The 19,376-nt window shown below is 42.1% G+C and overlaps 1 protein-coding gene across 11 annotated transcripts in view; it reads right to left on the reverse strand.

Moving 5' to 3' along the window:
- The window catches only part of LOC129171914 (bromo adjacent homology domain-containing 1 protein-like), a 49,738-nt gene that overhangs the window by 16,380 nt on the left and 13,982 nt on the right, over nucleotides 1-19,376 (reverse strand). Inside the window, exon 1 of one of the 11 annotated variants that reach the window (XM_054761044.1) lies at nucleotides 8,638-9,519. The exons of 9 other annotated variants lie outside the window; for them this stretch is intronic. The gene's annotated coding sequence lies outside the window, so the exon portion shown is untranslated. Of the gene's footprint in view, nucleotides 1-2,086; nucleotides 7,878-8,637; nucleotides 9,520-19,376 lie in introns of those variants that run through there. One more of the 11 variants, XM_054761046.1, reaches the window with a different exon arrangement.

Here is a 19,376-nt window from a genome sequence, read left to right on the forward strand (position 1 = left end):
ACGCTTCATTCTTTATTGACTGGCGCGCAGACAGCATGACGACCTAACAGCTCCTTCAGGCCGCAAACAGGCCAACGTCACACCTCACACACCAAACCGCAAAATAAATCAGACCAGAGTGTTCACCGCTCTTGTTTATGACGAGAAACTGAAGACAACGTGCGTCGAAATGTGAGTTGTGTTCAAAAGACAATGAGATCCAGCGTTGATGTGTGAGGCAGCTCAGGCTTGAGTCACTTCAATCACAAGGAATGACTCACTCAGCATCTTTCATTACTGCCCAAAATGTACTCTTATTTCATTCATCACGCACACATTTTTAGCCATGTCAGGCCGCCCCTCTCTGTTAAGACGACAGACGAAGGCACAAGAGCATCCCCACAGTCTCTTAGAACTTTACTCAGCAGGTATGCCAACACCACATACACAGTGTGTACGCACGTACGTAGATCTCTAGCCCTCTTTGTCACTAGACCACGGCGAGGTGCGTTCAGGGCCACTCCGAACACCACAACGTCTTTATTATGTGTGTATGTGTGGTCTAAAACGGCAAGTGGACATTCTTATCTCTCACCAACGTAACTCTTACAACAGAAGTACAGTTTGTTGCATTTAAGCACGCTTGGAAACCCCAGAAAGTACATCTACACCCAAAAGGGTGACTAAAACCTCAAACATTACGTGGTGTCTTTGAATGCAACTCATGGCTCATAATGACGCAATTCAAGTGTGATTCTATTAAAAGAGACTAGCGTTCAGACATGGTATGTTTTAGCTTGGAGCTGTTCATACGCACACATATGTTTCATTGTGTCCTGCCATTTAACTTTATCTTCATGAAATCCAGCAAAAATAGGCATATTTCTCATATAGCAGCAAACGGTCGTGAACTCATTCACTCCTCCAGTAGCGGCCATTCTACACCATTCGGACTGATCTTTCAAGCAACACACAATATTGTGTTCTATGGCCAAGTGTGTCATTTGGACCGGGGATATGGGGGTCGTGACCCCTGCAAAAATTTGATCCAGCCAATATAACCCCCCCGGATATAACCACATGATTCCAATTTAATAAAAAAATATACATTATCTTGCATGAATATCTTGTTGATATTCTTTCTTTATGTCATTTGCCAGCAAAACAGTAGCATGTTTAGTCATCCAGTAATGGAACACCTCCCCTCCCCGTTTACTTGGTATTAGCCAACCCGCTTTCTCCAGCTGATGTTCACCATTTGCTGTATGTTTGGCATGAAAAATGAAAAGACCACAAAAAAGGCGGACAGACCACAATTTGTAATTGTTGGTCGACACCTAAACCTCATAAAAAAAGGAAAAAAATCCTGACCAAAAAGAGGTAAATACCGCATTGTTAAGTTAGGCGATGGTTTGTCAGCAAGCTAGTTGTTCCGTTGCCAGCGGGGGTCAGGGATGTACTGTGAAGGGCCAATGTCAGTTGGGCTGACTTTGCTCCAACACACAGTGCTGGGTAGCGGCGTTACGAGTTCAACTACATTTCTCAGTTGAGTGATCGCAACGCCGCTGTTTTTCACATCAAATATCTTGGGAGTGAAGTAGTGAAGGTATTTTACTGACCAAATAACGCCGTCGCCTACACAGCAGCCACATTTAACCAGGCAGTCAGATCGGTAACCATGGTGATGACAGACGCTCCTTCAAGTGACATTACGCACCAGTCCTGGCGGCTGGGGAGCACCCTGGGGGTGACAGTGACAGAAGTGTAGAGCGACTTCATGTCAAGCTTTGGGAAATACCCGAATGTATGTCCTTCAATTGTGCTTTGACGTCACTGGCCTGTTACCATGTGGACATGAACTAAAGTGAGCTTTTTTTAATATCAGGTCCCAGAATGTGATTTCCCAACAGGTGACCAAAGAGGAGGAAATGACGGAGGAGGCACAGCCTAATCACAGTAAAAGTATCACAGTGTATTTCTAATACAGACACGCCAAATAAAAAGTAAAGGATTCAATAAATAAATAAACAGGCAAAGATTTGAACCCCCCCAGTGGTAGAGCCAAAGTTCCGCCCTTGTCTATGGCTATATAAACATGGACACCTACCAAAAGGAAGATGGGACTCCCGTCTTTCATCAGATAAAGTAGGTTGTTTCCACCTTCCTGCGTTCTTTCGTAATCAGCAGTAGAACATACTGGAGCTACGTTTCAGGGAAATATCAGTTCCCACCAAAAAAAAGGAGAAAAACAGCTTTCTGTGAAAAAAGATACATTTCGAGCATAACTTTCACTTTGACACATTTGTTGCTGTTGTGACAGCCCAGATATCTAAACAACTACACCAACATAAACAACATCCAAATAACTATTTATTTACAAATATAACACATCTCACATTTGGAACTTAACTGTGTGTGTGTGGGTGCTAAAATTTCCCTACGATGCGTAAGCTTCCGCACGCTACACTCCTCCACGCTCTCTCACTTCCTCCTTGCTGTCATGTGTGTTTTTTCCGTCCGCATGATCTCTGCAGAGCTCTTATCAAATGCACTTATGCCACCTGGTGGCCGTAAAAGACATAAAAATACCTTGTTGGGATGTTTATACAAACGTATCAATACGCCTTTGCTATTGAATGAGTTCATCAGGATGAGTTCATTAGAAAACTGGGATTCGTTTTTGATCATTTGACAGTGCTACTTTAAATATGAAATAGACAGTGTAGTCTAATGTGTAGTCTAATGTACTGTCATGAATGTCATGTACTGCAATGTAATGTCATGTACTGTCATGTACTGCAATGTAATGTCATGTACTGTCATGTACTGTCATGTACTGCAATGTAATGTCATGTACTGTCATGTACTGTCATGAATGTCATGTACTGTCATGTACTGTCATGTACTGTCATGAATGTCATGTACTGTCATGTAATGCAATGCGATGTCATGTACTGTCATGTACTGTCATGTAATGTCATGTACTGTCATGTACTGTCATGTACTGTCATGAATGTCATGTAATGCAATGCGATGTCATGTCATGTAGGTGGCCACTGTGGAGTTTACATCTCGTGCGGTAGCGCTGTGGCCGAGCAGCAATTTGGCTCCTTTAAAGCCAGTTCAGCTGCCTGTTCCAGGAAGTGGTGTCCTGTTTACAGTGGATGAATGAGCCAGCGCTAAACGCCTTGAAAACAGCAGGCGTGCTCTTGCCCAAAAGAGCTGCGTACGTTTCACACATACTTTGTCAACAATCCTAAAGAGCATAAATTACCACCAGCTGTTGTTACTACAACACAAATAGTAGTTCCTGGGTGTCGCTGGACTCGTTTTTTTCACCGTGCTACGAGGTTGTGCACCGCCATGGAAACAGCACAATCATGACTTGTATTAGTCGGAGGAACCAAAAATAACTGGTGTGCAGCAGAACTCGCTATAAAAATGATAAGGGGAGCAAGGTAGGATGCAATAAAATGCAAGCCAAGTCTTTCTTCATAGTGGACTAAGTATGTTTTTTCCCAGTTAACTGTGCAGCAAAAATGTTTGTAAAAAATAGCAATCATGCAAAACTGCTGGTCTCAGCTGAGTCAATTATAGCCACTTAAAAGTGCACTTCACATCAAAAATAGATCATATGTAGAAACATGCAGAAAGACAAATATCTGCACCAGTAACCCCCCCAAAAATGTACATTTGGATAGCATGCCACACATTTCTATACAAACTGCAGTCATGAGCTAATGACATGCAACACAACATTTCTGCCTTTACAAAGAAAATAGTCCGTTATTATTTCTTGCTTCTGCACTGCGTCACATCCGGAGCAACACCCCCCCCACGGCTGGTCTCAGCTCAGTCCATTGCAGCCACTTAATAGTTCACTCCTGATCCAAATGTTAGGAGCAGCTGAAACATGTGAAGCATGTACATTTAGCACTGTTGGATCTTTAGGAGGTTCTAAGTAGAGATTCAAAATGCAAAAAGACAAAATGGGAGCAAAACAAAGAAGCAATTTATTGCAAGAAGCATTCAAGTGGAATAGGCTGTTGATCAGCACAGCCTTGAAAAGGCAAAATGCTGGCAAACGTGGATTGAATGTGATTTAGTGTCGTCATGATGTCTTGATGGCAAAGGCAACAAAGCTTTCTCTCTTTGAAGGCGGTGGGATTGTTGAGCTGCATAAGCAAGGCCTCTCCCAGCGCACCATTGCTGCTGAGGTTGGACGCAGTAAGACACTCATCTCAAACTTCTGAAAAACATCCTGAGGCTCATGGAGCAAAACAGTCAAGCGGTAGACCCAAAAAAATGAGCCGGAGGATCCCATTGGCTGTTAGTGAAGACACGGGACCATCCTCGGCCCAAATGAAGGTTGTTACTGGTGCCTGGTGCAGTCCGATAACCATCAGACGCCATCTGACAGAGAAGGCTTTTAACAAGAAAAAAGCTCTTCAAAATTGGGCGTTTGGAATTTTCAGGAGGATAGCACCAAACATGGGACATTGAAAGGTGGAAGAAACTTTTATTCTCCCTTGACAGCCCTGATGGCTTCCAACGTTACTGGCATGACAAGGAGATCCCACCTCAGATGTTTTCCACATGGCACAGTGGAGGGGGCATCATCATCATCATCCTTCAGTGGAACAATGGAGCTTCAGGTTGTGCAGGGGCGTCAAACGGCAGCCAGCTACATGGAGATGTTGCAGGGGGGCATCCCTCAAAACTGTGTGTTCCCCTCATCAAAATCCAATGGAGAACACTTGGCCATGTAAACACCAATAACCCTTTTGAAAAACCTGAATATGCTCATATTCCAGTTTTTAAAAACCCAAATATTACGCCTGGGTTACTCCTTTTCTAACCCGAAAATCGGGTCATGTATACACCCATGGGGATATCCCGATGAAAAGGAACATTAATTTGTGTTCTGCATGTTCTATTGGAAGGGACTCTTGTGTCTTTGGCAGGAACTACTTGTAAATATGACGACATGCAAACCCCCACTTTTGGAGCGAGAGGCAAACAAGCCACCTTGTTAGTGCGGGGAAAGACAGGAACATTACGTCTTTTATTGATGGTAGGAAGTACCACAATAGCCAAATCTATCAGAAGGTGAGCAAGCAGTTACGCCAAGCAGGGTTGGTATGACCGCATGTTCATGTCGGGGGGCTCTGGGGATGTAGCGTGGATGTGGATGGCACAGCGTTCATTATCCGCCGTGCCGGTGTTGTTGTTTTTGGATACAGGAAGAAGAAGTGGAAATGACAGGCATTGCCTCATGATGTTTACCGTGCGTCGAAACCTTGTCAGTGTGTTTTTTTTTTCACGTCACGCATGTAAACGCGTTATTCCGAATGTTTCCAAAACCAGAATATTGACTTCAACCCGAATACTGACTGCATGTAAACGTAGTCACGGGCATCAAGCATGCCCAACCCATCTGTCACCTCATGAACAAGAATGGCACAGCGACTCATTACCCACCCCTTTTTTACACAGTTTATTTCTATTTCAGGGTTTTTTTAAGCTATGCTCTTAAACTTTTGATCAGCTGATGAACAGCCTATTTCACTTGATTTCACTTACTATTTCGTCTTTGCATTAAATTGCTTTTTGTCTCACTCCCATTTCTTCTTTTTTGAATCTCTGCTTAGAACCTCCTTACGATCCAACAGTGCAAAATGTACTTTCTTCACATTTTTCAACTGATCTTAAAATTTTGATCAGGAGTGTAGTTCACGTTGCATAAAAAATGGGAAACCCAGGAAACTCACCATGTAGTGCTTGCAACGGTCCCTCCAAAAATTGCCATCCTGATGACATACCACACCCCAAGTACACAGATTTCCATCCAAATTCTTCACTTTAACTTTACAGAGTTTTAAAAGCACACCATTAGGTACACATGCACATGCACATGCAATCCAATACGAAAATATCCACAATAACGCTCTGTGTGAATTATTGTGGCTGGAGGCTTGCATCACTGCATCATATTAAGAACTGCTTCTAATATTGTGAACCCTCTCGGGTCGTTAAATAAGCCAACAAAAACAACACAAAACTGTTGGGTCTCAGCTGAGTCGATTACAGCCACTTAATAGTGAACACCACATGAAAAAAAAATACAGTCATACATGTGCACAAAGATATGCAGGAAACTCCAGCCCCCTCCCCCAAAGGAAATTTACATTTTGATGACGTACCACCCCCTAAAATAAACACTACTTCCATCCAAATTGTTCACTTTCAAAGCAAAAAGTGCGCCCATCATCCACAATCCTTATGTGAGACATGAACACACGTCTTTCTCTTTTCTGTGCCTTCTAAAGATATAAAAACAGCTAAAAAGAGGTAGGTAAGGAATGCATGTAATGGGACGCACCTATTCCACCTATTAAAACACGTCCAAAAAGCTCCAAGATGGTTTAGTGGTTTTCCATCCATGCTGTGATCATGTAGTAACAGGTACATTCATGATAAGATGTCATACTTGGGAGTATTTTGGGAACTTCCTTCCTGGGTGCATTGATTTCACATAGCAACATAGAAAGGAACAAAAACACAGCAGCTCCAATATGTAGCCTTACCTTTGGCTAGTGTGTGGTGAAGCTAGTAGCTAGCCGGCTAGTAGCGTGGTGAGGTGTCACTACGCAAGTAACGTAGTTCTAGGGCGTAACAATGTTAATAACAATAACAATAATAATAATAATAATGTGGTTCATATGCAGCTCACATTATGGAAATGGAGCCTTTTTGGCGCCATTTGTTCAAAAGGCTTTACAGGCGGAATAGGTGTGTCCCATTACGTGCATTCTTGACTGCTTCTTTTTACCCGTTTTTATAGCTTTAGAATGCACAGAAAAGACAAAGACGTGTGTTCATGTCTCACATAAGGATTGTGGATGACAGGCAAAATTCCGAAAGAAGTGCACTTTTTATTCAAGGCGTCCTACGGGGCAGTTATGATAGCGCCCCACGAACTCTGCCTAGCAACGGTGGCCATGCTAACATGATCAGGCTTAGTGAGCTAAAATCCTTGTTCAGTTGTGAGGTTTTCTAACTTGGCTGTCAGAAGAGAGAAATTTGAGTTTAAATGAACAACATTTTTACACTGCAGAGGGGAAACAGGTGTCGTTTTATACTTTGTTTACAGTATTTTTTGGCCTCATAGATGGTTGTTGGAGACGTGATGTTATGAGAAAAAGTGGAGTGCAGTGGATGTTTTTTGCTTGTACGATCATAAAATGACAATGTGATTTTTCCCCGTGACATTACTACTTTTCTCTGTGAATTCACAACTTTATGCTTGTAAAAATGTGCCGCTATTGCCGTTAGAGTGTGACTTTATTGGCAACAAATGACCATTTTTTTTTACCCCATGATTTAAGTACGCTTATAAAATGACACATTTTCTGCTTTTTTCATAACAATGCTACATTTTTCATGTGAATGTACATTATTGTAATGGTTTGGTCTTTATTGTGGTAAAATGAAAAGTGACAATCGTGTAAAATGATATTTGTGGAGGTTTTTTCAGAAGGCTTTATAGGTGGAATAGGTGCGCCCCAAGACGTGCATTCTGCGCTCCCTCTTTTTACCTGTTTTTATATCTTTAGAACGCACAAAATCGAGAAAGACGTGTGTTGATGTCTCACGTAAGAATTCTGGATGATGGGTGGGTTGGGATTTCACAAAAAAGCGACTTTTCCTTGAACTTTCCAGTCCTTCACAGACACCAAGAGGTACACCTGCACAATCTAGTAACATTCTACCTTGACAAACATGACGACATTATTGTTGTGTACTACACATCACATCTGGACTGCCTCAGGTAGGCATCCAAATGATTAGGAACACCTCTACAAGCACATCGCAGGTCATAGTTGCACATTTCCCACCCATCCCCCCGCCTTTTCTGAATGATTTCTGCATTATTGCAACGGAGTATCTTCTCTGCTTGTGGGATCACACTGAAGTGTACACCAGGAAGCCCAGCCAGCTTGCAACTTCAGAGTAATGAATGAAGTGACAACAGGAGAAACGCAAAGCATTGTAAGGTTTGCATGTCACCCACTGACACGTTCGACGTGACAGCCCACAGGAGGCGTTGGCATGTTGAGCTTGTAGGAGATAAAAAAGAATTCCAAAGCGTCAAGTTTTCACCTTCTGCCTGTGTGTGTCTTCCGCGCATACTTTGCCGTGCGTGCACACATCCATGCATGTTGCAGTATGAATAATACTAATTCAGCAGGATGGGATACAGTAAAGCTTGACGTCGCTTGCCCATCTGAAGAAGCCAGTCAGGCTCTAAATATGGGCTGGGGGAGAAGGAGGGAGGAAAGGGAGGCAGACGCCGATAGAAGCCAAATAAAAAGGCACCCCCCTGCACTCCCCTCCCCTCCCTCCACGATCCGATCGCATTTTCGAACCCTCATTAGCGACACGGCGGCGGACACGACCGAATGGCCGGGCGAGAAGAGACCCAAGAGGAGGAGGCTCCGACCGGCGTGAGGCTCCACACCTCCCTCCCTCCCTCCCCTCTCCACCGCGTCGACAAATAAATATGACATTTTTAAAAGAATTGCCTTCGCCCCCTCCCTTTTCCTTCGGAACAACTTGAAGCACGAAGCGACGACCGCGATCGAAGCGACAACTTACCGCCGCACTTCCTGCCTGCCGGGGGGGCGTCGTGCGAGTGAACGTGTGCCGGGGAGCGAGGCGAGGGAGCCGGACTGGTGCGATGGCACGGCTCGGTAAACTGGGAGAGTTGGGGAGGAGTGGAGGACGATCAGTGGCGCTGTGTGTGTGTGTGTGTGTGTGTGTGTGTGTGTGTGTGTGTGTGTGCCCGCGCGCGCGCGTGCAACTGTACGTGCGTGTGCGCGTGTTCTTCCTGGTTGTGCTCCCACCGTTTGCAAGCGAACTGAATCCGAATCGAGACCAGTATCGTGGCTTCCTTCCGTTAACAGCTTCCAAGAGTCCACTTCATTAAAAACACTCGCTGCCGTTTCTGTCTTATCATTGGACTTTTTCCGGAATACGTAACATCTCCTACCTCCAGCACTCATTCAGCTGGCTGCCTGTGGGCCAAATGAGACCCATGAATGATATCAGAGTGGCTTGTGAGAATATATCAGACTGGCACGTGATTGATATCAGAATGGCCACTGAGTGATATCAGAGTGGCCGTGAATGATAGAGTGGCACGTAAATTATATTACAATGGCCATTGAGTGATATCAGAGTGGCCCGTGAATGATATCAGAGTGGCTCCGAATGTAATCAGAGTGTACCCTGAGTAATATCAGAGTGGCACATGAATGATGTCAGAGTGGCCCGTGAGTGATATCTGAGTGACCTGCGAGTTCAGTTCAAGACTTAGTAGCATCCTTTTTGTGGTAGATCCTTAAAAATGAGCCTATCACACAGAGTATCTTTAATAAGTGCTTTTGCAGTATATCCTCAAAAACAGCAAAGCATTCCTGTCATATATAAGAACTTTGACTAGCGTTTTTGCCGTCTGTCCTAAAACAGCAAAGCACTCCGGTCGTATAGCGTTTTTGCAGTCACCGGTCCTGTCATATAGAGCACTGATTCTCAACCGGTTAGGCTGCAGGACCCACCATCACCCCTCAATGACCCACCATCACCCCTCAATGACCCAAATGGCACACATTTTTCAAGTCAAACTTATCAAATGCCTTATATTTAAAAGGACCGTTTGTTAGGCACGCACATGGTGACGAGCAAAGCGCAAGGACAGGAGCGCGTGGTGCATTCACGGACATCGGGTCATTACATCATGTATTCTTTTGCCCGGACAAAAGACCCACCACCTGCTGAAAACAGCGGCTCCTTAAAAACAAGGGTGTTTCTGTCACATAGAGGATCTTTGATGAGCGTCTTCGCAGTAGGTCCTTAAAAACAGCAGTCTTTGACTAGCGTTTTTGGAGTTGGTCTTTAAAAACAGCAAAACACTCCTGTCATACTGAGGATTTTTGACAAGTGTTCTCGTTGTAGGTCCTTAAAAACTGCAGTATTCCCGTCATATAGAGCAGGGGTGCCCAAACTGTGGCCCGGGGGCAAAAGTAGTTTTTAATTGTTTGAAAATTAGGTTGGGGAAAAAAATAATATTATGGGAATAAAATCAAAACATCATGGGAATAAAGTCATCATAATATTATGAGAAAAAAACTAAATAAGTTGTAATTTTTGGAAAATTATGTTGGGGAAAAAGTTATAATATGGGAATAGAGTAAAAATATTATAGAAATAAACTCATAATATTATGAGAAGGAAGAATTCCTAAGTATTTCAGAAGAAAAATGAAATACACAAGTCCCCAACTAACGAACACAATTGGTTCCAGACGACCGTTCGCAAGTCGATTTATTCGTAAGTCCAACAAAAGGTACTATTACCAATGATTTAGGTACTACATGTACGTGTATACATATACAGTATATGTGTATGTATGTACATATGAGTTTGGATGTAGTAGTAATATTAAACCAGGATAACTAATGAAAAAAACAATAATAAAAATGATATAATAATACGTAATGATAAATGTTATTTACCTTTGAAGAGGAGTGGTCAAGCATACGTCGTTGGTGGTAATGGAAAAAAGTAAAAATCATCATGGTGGTTAGACTCTTCTAAAAGAGGTAGTGTTCTGTGGGTGGTGTAGAATTAAGCAGGCCTATTAACTCTTCATAAACTTTAATCACACGCTCTGTCAGGGTTGCATTGTACAGCTACAATTTAGCTTTCCATTTCTCCTTTACACTCTCTCCCCACCTTCTTCCTCCACCTGTTGGTCCCATTAGCAGTGTCACAGTGCCCTCTGCTGGTCAAGCAGTACAGTATAAATATGGAGTTACTACAAGGCAAAATACATGAAAATATAGACCAGTCAGCTTGCGTTCGTATCTCCGATTGTTTGCAAGTCGGATGTTCGTAAGTTGGGGACTGAGTGTATTTGGTACATTTAAAGAAAAAAACACCAAAAATTGGGAAAAAAATAGGAAGGAGCGAAGTTGAAACTAATAATAGACTTTCACCTACTGTATATCACAAAGCTGCTTTACAAGATATTCAAGTGGCAAAGTTGCATCCTTTCTTTTTTCCACTATGTGTTTGGACACCCCTGATATAGAGGATCTTTGACTTGTGTTTTTGCAGTACTGTACATCCTCAAAACCAGCAAAGTACTCCCATCACACAGAGGATCATTGACTAGCATTTTGGCAGAAAACAGCAGAATTTTTTGTTTTCAGGGAGGTAAAGACCTAGCATGCGGTCCCTGCTCTCGCCACTTCATAGATAACCGTTTCATGACGCCGGATTCTCCAGTATTCATCCAATAGCCAATATTCTCTAATGTTTGCTGATAACCACCAACACGTAACCTCCACTCCCGACCCCTCCCAACAGAGTAGGCGTGGTCGGAGGAGGAGGCTGCCGAATTGAGCATTTTGGCAAAGAGGAGAAGAATGTAGATTTGCTCTGTACACGACTTGATATTCATGGAGTATTTTATGAAAAGAAACTTTGGATGGAAGTGTACTTTCCTTGCAATATTGACAGGTGATGCTAATATTTCCATCTTAACGGCAACTTCATGAACATCTTGTAGGGAGATACAGTAGAAACCCACAGTTTTGGTTTCACGTGACAAAAAGCACGTTTTTTGATTCATTCAAGTGACAGGCTGGGGGTGTTTTTGCGCTGCCGCTCAGCAACTTAAAAGAGACGGCAGTGACACAATAAATCAATACCTGGAAGCTGACCCAATCACTTCCATTATTCCAGTCCTGACTGATCACATGTCATTAATGTTGTATCATTTGGACAGAAGGAAAGAAGTGTGCCAACGCTGTAAAGCTGTAAAGGAGTATTGATTGAGGGGGGAGGCCCTATGGAATGATAACTTATTGATGATGTCAACCATAGATAAATCACATTTTACGGTCAAAGCAGGCCTCATTTTGTGGCGAATCAACTTTCACTTACAAACGACTGACTTAGACGACACCGGGATGTCATCAATTCATACACAATGGACCTGGCAGCGCCGCTCTTTCACATATCCAGACCATTATTCCTTCCCAGCATATCTGCCCAACCTACAGTGCTGCAACTCAAATGCAACTCAAATGATTATTCACAACCTGTGAGTCTATGGTACCTTCTTATTTCTCTGTATATTTGGTCATTGTAATGTACAGGTGACTATAAGTGGGGGAAAAAAACACACGGTACTTGTAAACAGGTTTTCTATGCCAGAACTGCAAAAATATTCCGTTCATTCAATCCCAGACATTTTTCATAAGAAAGAAAGAAAAGGAACAAATAAACCAAAGAAAAACAGTAAGTGGATATTCTTATCCCTCCCCAACGCAACTCTGACAGCACAATCTGCTGCATTAGAAATCCCTGAAAATACATCTACACTGAAAACAGTGAATAAAACTTCAAAAATTACGTGGTGTCTTTGAATGCAACCAACCCCTCATGGCTGATAACAACACAATTCAAGTGTGATTCTGCTACTACTAAAGAGACTAATACATTTTCAGACGTGTTATTTTTTTAGCTTGGTGCTGTTAATACATACAAATATACCGTATTTTCACGACCACAACGCACATCTTAAATTTTGTCCAAAATGGGTGGGGCGCCTTATAATGCGGAGCACCGTATGTGTGTACCGAGTTCCAAAATCTGTAAGTGTTGCTGTGTGACTTTCATGAGCGCTCCGCTCGACTGACTGGGAGCGTCTCCTGCCGACACGCTGCTTGTATAGAGGAAAGGTGGACGTGACTGAGGACGCTAAAGGCACGCCCCAGTAGTTATACAAGTATATTTTATAAAATGGCGCCATCTATCCATCCGGGCAAGGACTACCGTGGCGCAGCGACATCCAGCGGATTACAAGGAAAGCTGGCCATCTTCCGCTCCTACTGCAGTAAAAACATTGCAGACAACTACATCACCAACATGGACGACGTGCCGCTCACTTTCCACATCACACACAACAGGGCACGAGAAGTCAGCTTTTACTGTTACTGTTGTTTTTCACACGCGTCACAAGTGCAGCAAATTAACTTGGAACATCATTCCAGGAGGCTTGATGAAGGAACTCCAACCGTTGGACATCGGTGTAAACACGGCGTTTAAAGTGAAGTTGCGAGCGGCGTGGGAGCAATAGATGACAGCTAGTGAACACAGCTTCACTAACACTGGGAGGTAGCACCGTGCGAGTTTCGCCACCATTTTTGAATGGATGTAAACACGGCGTTTAAAGTGAAGTTGCGAGCGGCGTGGGAGAGATGGATGACAGCTAGCGAACACAGCTTCACTAATGGATTGTGGATGCTTGGGCTAACGCGTCTGATGCACTGTTGTTGGAGCTTTCACAAAAGCCAGCACCATTTCTGAGGCGCCGCACGGCAACGAGACTGACTGACAATGACGACAGGGAACCTGGCGTGTTTGATGGAGAACTTGTCCCGCTGTTCATTTGGGATATAGAAGATGAGGACTTTGATGGATGTGTGGATGAGGATTGATCAAAAATAACGTGAGTACATTGTTAAATACTTCAATGACGGACAACCCAACTCAGTTTTGCTCTCGCTGGCTTTTTAAAAACATAAATAGCATGCATGCTAGCATATTGTAGCGTCGCTGGGAGCACTTCCTGTTCCCCAGCGTGTGTTGCGGTCGTGTTTTGGTGCAAATGCTCTTAAAGCTACATTTTCAAGCTACATAGTTGTTAGTTATTGTTCTGCAAAAGTAGCGGTAGTGTCTGGTCTGTTTTTGCGTTGCTGTGTGATGTTTTTAGCTGTGCACCATGACTGAGACTGTTGTGTTGAGTGATGACCATCCTGATTTCAAATGGGTTTAATAAACTGAATGAGAGTTCTGCTCTTAATTTATCTACAGAAATAAATCATTGTCGCTTCCTCACTGACTTCTGAGCGACAGATACTGTGCATACCTGCGCCCTATGATAAGGTGCGCCTTGTGTATGTGTTACATACAAAAATAGCACCTGTAACTGAGACTGTGCCTTTTAATACGGTGCGCTTTATGGTCGTGAAAATACGGTATGTATATCATAGTGTCCTGTCATTTCATAAAATACAGCAAAAATAGGAATATTTCACATAGAGTGCCAAATGCTGATTAACCCATTCAATCCCAGCCATTTTTCCAAAAGACACCCTCTTCAGTACCGGCCATTTTACACCATTTTCACTGATCTTTCAAGGCACACAGAATATTGTGTTCTATGGTTATATAAACATGGAACCTAGCAAAAGAAAGTTTAAACCCCGTCTTTCATCAGATAAAATAAGTTTGTTCTACCTTTTCCCGTGCTTTGGTAATCAGCAGTAGAACATAGCTAAGTTTCAGGAAAATGTCAGTTCCTGACGAGAAAAGGAAAAAACAGCTTTTAGTGAAAAGATACATTTCAAGCATAACTTTCACTTTTCTGCTTTTGTGACAGCTCAAATATCTAAACAACTATACCAGCATAAACAACACAAAAAGGCTTGTTTTACATCAAAATAACAATTTATTTACAAATAAAACACCAACTATTTACAATTCTCACATTTGGAACTAAACTATGTGTGTGCACGTGTACGTGTGTTAAAATTTCCCTACAATGCGTAACCTTCTGCACGCTACACTCCTCCACACTGTTCTGCTTCCTCCTTGCTGTCAAGTGTGTTTTTACAGACAAAAGATCCATGCTAAGCTCCTATCAAATGCACTTCTGCCACTTTGTGGCCGTTTTTATGACTTCAAACTGCTCTAAAAGTGACATCTATTAGTGTGCACCTCTTTTTGTCTCTCACACACAAAAAAAAAACAACAAAAAATGTAAAAGATGTACAAATACGTCTTTGGGCTCGGGTGTTTGGGTTCATAAAAACATAGAAATACGTCTTTGGTATTAAGTTAATACTGAATCCGACTTCACGGAAATTCATTTATCTCTGGAACCAATTAACCATGATGAACGAGGTGGAAAAAGTCCAAATGAGGCAGTTATCGCCTGCCAGTTCACTCAACTCCTGTTTTTTTTCTGAATCCTGCTGGTCTGAGTTGGTCCTTCGTGCTCTGCAGTTTCTGTAGCTATCTGTAGCTATGTTCCCCACCAAAAGAAATCCCATTCCGAGAAGTCTTACAGCCCACAAAGTGCTTAAACGCGAGCAAGTACTGTAAGTCACTTTGAAACAGCTTGGAGTGCTGCATTTAGCAAAACTCAAGGAGTACAAGCCAGACCGAGAGCTAAATCAAACGTGGAAGAGAGGTGGGAAGCCGAGCTGGGACAGCGCTGTGAAGATGTTTCTGTGGGCGTTCTCATGTTTTGGCTACAGAGGAGTCACATGGTCCGCAAGAAGTGACCACAAAAAGATTCTACCTTGTAAGGAAAATGGGTCCAAAAAAACCAACCTGTAGCTGCTAAAGAGTGAATGAAGAGCATCATGTCACACCAAACATATACGCTACACCCTAGCGCCCCAAAGCGGGGGAACGCAAATTGTCATACGGGGGACGTGAATAAAAATGTAAAAGCAATTAGCGCCCAGCACTCTCAACTACGAATGCGCCTGAACGCCTCACGGCGCAATGACAACGGAGCATCAAGGAGACGAAGCATGAAGTTGTCCATTGCTCTGCGTGCATCATATCAACAAATAAGTAAGTCTGATGATTATTTGGTGTTTAATCTTGAAGATTTCATTGATATCGCTCTTCCAATCTCCGCACGGCGCAGCAGTGAAAACCCGGCACTGTGATTGGGGATTTATCTTTGGTTGTGTGTATTTGTGTCCTTGGGATACTGCTCTATCGTGATTGTTAAACACTCCACTTCAATTTGGTGTTAAGTGAATATGCAGACTTAAACCATAGCCATCGTGAGTGGACAAATTCAAGCAGAAGGATGCCAACATCAGACTGGAATAAAAGATATGCAGGATGATTAATTATCCATTTAGCAGCGCTCATGTCAAACTTGATCAAAATGTACCCAAGCAAAATACAACATTTTGACTCGGAATTACTATCAAGTGAATGAACCAATGAATTGTGTTCAATATTTCAAGTTAATAAAGATAAAAGGGTGAATGGTATGTTTAAGTGTAGGGGGTACGTGGCTTCAGGTCAAATGTCTGAAGGGGTACGCCACTGTCACAGGTTTAGGAACCACTGCACTACACTAAACTACTGTAGCTGGTGGACTCATACAGGAACATAACACAGCAACAAAACCAACTACACAATCACATCATGTCCCCTGCATGATATACAAATAAATATCTGTTCATATCAAAATAGAAAACACAAACAACACAAAGCCACATTCAAGATTTGTTTACAATTAATTCCTCTAGTTGTTCATTTTATTTCATGTTTATTATTATTGTTTTGTAGTATTTTATGGTGGTTTTTTGCATCATACGACAAACTACAAAAACACTAAACATATTTCGATACATTTATTATTCTACAACCCATCACTTTTTCATTACACTCCCATCCAACATGTATATCATTTTTAATTGACCGATTATTATTTAGCTGTTTTATTGCTGCAGCCTGTGTGTGTGTGTGTGTGTGTGTGTTTTTACACATTGTCCTTGAGTGTCCAGAAAGGCGCCTATCCATGTACGTCAATGTACAATAATTATTATTATTATTAAGAAAAATAAACAAATATATACACTGTAAATGATCCAATGAATGACTGTTATTAATAACTCCATGAAGTCTGCATGTAGTGTAAAATGTTAAGGGGGAAAACGGTGATGAACTTCTTTTTAAACTTGTATGACCATAAATAAAATGTTGCTTTAAAAAAAGACGTACTTTTTTTACATTTTGCTATTGAAACCGGTTAGCTTTATAAGTGTATATCATACTAAGGACGTCACAAGACACTCAGCTCCAAAAGTTTAATTTCTCCTACATGACTCTATGTTACACTCTTCTGCACTCTGTGTGTATGCTAGAGGCCCCGCCTCCACCCACCGAGACAAAGAGTGCTGGAACCAATGCACAGAGTGAACCTCTGATGAGGAAAACAGACACGCATGCCCACGACAATGTATTGATTATCCAGTTCATTTTTATTTTTTGTGTGATTCACTTATCTATCATCCCAGAACAAGAAATCCTGTCATGTTTTAATCTTTCGAGATCCTGAGATCTTGTGACACCCACTGTCGTAGTCGTCCCTCTTTGATAGCAGTTCATTCTTTCCAGAACGAGATAAATGAATTTCCGCAATATAGGGTTCAATGTTAATAAATGGAATGTTTTTGTGGTTAGAGCATATAAAACCTGTTTGTGACTTTCTATACAGTATATGCATTTTAACATTACTAGAGCCCTGTGCTCATGAAATAACACCCCTAGAGTCACCTTTACACGCCTATTATTCATTGTTTACAACACATTGCAACTCTTATGCAGCAGGGACTTGAGACGGCCACCAGCTAGTGAGCTAACCAGTTAGCCTTGAATTTATCCTTCTAAACTTAAGAAGCCAAACATTTACCACTTCCATGCAGAATGGGAGAACTTATTTTCCCCAGTGTATGACGTGGGACATGCCATGGCTGACTTCATGACTTCACGCGGTATTAAGGTAACGTCATGTAAGCTAATGTCTCAATGTTTTGTGTCATTACTGCCACCTGGTGACCACAATGTTACATATCACTTATATTTCCATATGTTTTGGCTAAAAATAGACCCTAGTCTACCACCAAACAGCCATCATTTATTCATTCATTTCTGAAAAATGAAATGAAATATTTGGCTGTGAAGTTTTACGTTTTGGTTGTACAGCTTTAAGGCAGTTAAGAATGTGTCAGTGTGTGCTAAGGCGTTGCATGTTGGCTTTATAAAGGTTGTGGGATGGCCACAGTGTTTATGATCATTCTTAGTTGAATGGTGCACGTTTAACCGCCATAGGCCGCTTTGATCATCACTGAGTGATTCCATTGAATAGTTTCCTTTCTTGCCAGATGTGCTCGCTCCCAACGCCACTGATCAGTGATGACATGATGCTGGCGTCACCCGCCCTGAGCGTACCCTGCATTTACGACCTCGTTGTCACGAGCGTCCATGAGAACACGCGTATATCTGTTTGTTCTACGTTGTCATGGCGCTTCTCTGCTTCCTACCTTTCTATCTGTGCAGCAACAAGCCACTCTTCTCCTCTCAATGTTAGCGCATTTATTTTCCCATCAGGCCCAATGAGTCACACGCTGACAACCTAAAGCACCCCAGAGAAACGGGCCAGACGTAACAGAATAAAGTGTCTTATTATTAGGATGTTAAGCCCGCCCATAGGAATACAGTTGGTTATTTCATGTACTCCATGCTCCTTTATTAACGGCTCCACTTCAGCGCTTCGTGATTGGACTTTAACATGACTGGACGTACGTTTGCTTCTGAAATGGCTACACCAGGGGTGTCCAAAGTGCAGCCCGGGGGCCGTTTACAGCCCGTGGCTGTTTTTTTATTGGCCCGCGGCACATTCTAAACATGTCATTTAACAAGAAAACTAAAACAAAAGGCGACAGAACCTTTAGTTTTGCTGCCCCCTCCCTCTGGAACTCCCTCCCTGCACCCGCCCGTAATTGCACTGACCTGTCCACCTTTAAGCTTATAATGTTTAATCCCATTTTTTGCTTACTTATTCTCACCTTAACTGTACATGTCTTGTATTCTTCTGTTTTATGGTGCATTGTATTGATGGCATTGCTTCATTGAGTGGAAAGTGCCTTTGAGTTTTTAGAAAAGCGCTTCTGAATAAAATGTATTATTATTATTATTAAAAACAACATCAGTAAAAATGGAAAATCTGTCATTTTCCAAGAATATAAGGTACAAAATATGAAGAGAAAAAGTTGTAATCTAATGAGGAAAGGTCATCATTTTAGGAGAATAACGCCGTAATATGAAATATGTGATATAAAATGAACATTTCAGTTGAAATAGGCCAGTCATGTCAATCAATAAATCATTTAATCAAATGATTAAAACAAAACAACGTTGATCTTTTTTGTCGGCCTGGATATTTGACATGTGCATGCATTCATGTGCTTGTATTCCTCGTCCCTCTTTCAGGCTGGACGACGAGAGGCTTCAGTCTTGAGTACCATCTAGTGGCTCAAATGTGAAGTACACCTCTCATGACAATGTCTCAGAAAATGTTGTCGATAATATCGATTATCGCCCATAATTTGTAGGACAATTATCGGCCAGCAAAATTTGTTACAGTGATAGTTGAAATATTATAAAGTATAACAAAGTGGTAACATTATGAGAAGCAAACAAAAAACAACAAATAAAGTTAGGTTGTG

This window comes from Dunckerocampus dactyliophorus, chromosome 19, assembly GCF_027744805.1.
Source record: "Dunckerocampus dactyliophorus isolate RoL2022-P2 chromosome 19, RoL_Ddac_1.1, whole genome shotgun sequence".
In the NCBI taxonomy this organism is placed as follows: domain Eukaryota; kingdom Metazoa; phylum Chordata; class Actinopteri; order Syngnathiformes; family Syngnathidae; genus Dunckerocampus; species Dunckerocampus dactyliophorus.